The sequence below is a fragment of the Octodon degus genome, unplaced genomic scaffold (assembly GCF_000260255.1).
Source record: "Octodon degus isolate 3935 unplaced genomic scaffold, OctDeg1.0 scaffold00015, whole genome shotgun sequence".
NCBI lineage: Eukaryota > Metazoa > Chordata > Mammalia > Rodentia > Octodontidae > Octodon > Octodon degus.
In genome coordinates this window covers 17,635,972-17,637,731 of record NW_004524591.1, presented here as the reverse complement: position 1 = coordinate 17,637,731, position 1,760 = coordinate 17,635,972, and the positions used below count along the sequence as shown (strand labels likewise).

The window sequence follows — 1,760 nt, the reverse complement described above, 5'->3', positions numbered from 1 at the left end:
CACACACACACACACACACACACACAAATAAATAAATAAATAAAACAAAAAAACAAAACAAAACAAAAAAAACAGAAGCATGTTTTATTTTAGTCCTGTTGAGGGAGTGAGAGGGATGGAAAACACAAAATAAGGGGAGGGATCTCTATATCTAATACACAAAACATCAAGACCCACCACTTTGAGGAACAATGCTAATCCTGCGCCTCTCCCAACAACTCCTATGTGAGTTCCAAGGCCAGCTGAAAATAGATGGGACAAGCATTAAGACACTATTGGCACAGAAACATGGCCAAGGCACCGAAAGGAAGATGGAGAGACTTTCCCGGGGAGCAAGGCCTGGGCCTCAGCAGCTCCCCCAGTGGAGTCTGAATGAGGAAGCTTTGGCACAGTAGGAAAGTGGTTGTCAAAGCTCAGGGTTGCCCTAGGTGGATGCTCCAGATCACAGGCTGTGGGCTGGAGGGAATCAAGATGCTCATCCAGTCCGTGGCGGCTTATGCTTTCTCCAGGAATAAGTCTTCCTGGAATCTTCCAGGAATAAAAAAAAAAAAAAAAAAAGCGCCACATGGCTTGGTCCCAGGCGCCCCGCCTGCCTCAAGGGCAGCTGCTATCACCGCTGTTTCTCTCCCTGCCAGTGGCTAGGTAGAGTGGGAGCAGGGTCACCTTGGGCACACTGCTAACACAGCATTAGCTGGCGCTGACACCCTCCTGGGGCTGTGGTGGCAGACTGCTGTATCAGGAGCCCATTTCCTAGGAGAGTGGAGGGAGTCCAGCTCCTCAGCCAGATCCTCAGAGCAGTGTGAGCTGGCACCCCATACACTGCAGCAGGGGTACTGTATATTCCCCTTTTCTCCAGTGCAGCTCAGCATTGTTGTTTATTCTTCGTTGGTGATAAAATCTAAGCTGGGACCAGGGAGATAGCTCAGGGGTATAGGCACCTGCCTGGCAAGTGCAAGGTCCTCAGTTTAATTCCTGGTACCAAAAGAACAAACAAACAAAAAAACCCGAGTGATTTTCTTTGTGGGTTTTCCTCCATTCCCCACCTTGGGGGAGTTCTGGGAAGAGACAGGGAGGATCACTGAGGGGAAGGTGGATACCCCAGGATCAGTGGCCCACTTGTAAGTTTTTCAACAATTGGGCAAGCCAACATTTCATGGTGGCATTATCTTTTATTTTAATTTAATTTTTTTTTTGCAGAACCGGGGATTGAATTCAGGCCCTTGTGCTTGCCAGGCAAGCACTTATTCTACTGAGCTAACTTCCCAGCCCCGGTGGCATTATCTTTTAGCCCCTGGGCACAGGTTGTGTCCTTCAGCTGGTCAGGGAGGCCCTGTCTGACTGCTTCATGTGCCCTGGCATTATCTGAGAGTCAAAGGTAATGTCTTACTACATGCTTCAGTAGACAGGAAGAAGGCTCTTTGGACACCCACAGGACATTTTACCCAAGATCATGGCAACATGAGAAAAATGCTCGTATGTCTGATGTATGTAAGCCAAATCAGTGTCATCTAAGAGGATCTGGAGGATAAATGTGGCAACCACTTTAGAAAGCTCACTTCCAGAATCCATGGTGTACAAACACAAAGGAAAAACTTCTTTTTTCTTTTTTTTTTTTAGAGTTTTACCAGTGTTAATTTATTGATTGCTGGACATACAGACTATGGAGAATATACAGCATGCGCTGGGAGAAGGAACTAACCCTATCTAGGCTGAGGCCATTCGACAAGCATCAGGTAGCACAGGTCGGATCTAAGGAGATG

The 1,760-nt window shown here is 47.2% G+C and overlaps 1 pseudogene across 1 annotated transcript in view; it reads right to left on the bottom strand.

Annotated features, from left to right (window-relative positions):
• The window catches only part of LOC101564909, a 5,873-nt pseudogene that overhangs the window by 1,953 nt on the left and 2,160 nt on the right, over positions 1-1,760 (bottom strand). Inside the window, exon 2 of the transcript XR_192392.1 lies at positions 178-242. The product of XR_192392.1 is annotated as an asparagine--tRNA ligase, cytoplasmic pseudogene (transcript). The remainder of the gene's footprint in view (positions 1-177; positions 243-1,760) is intronic.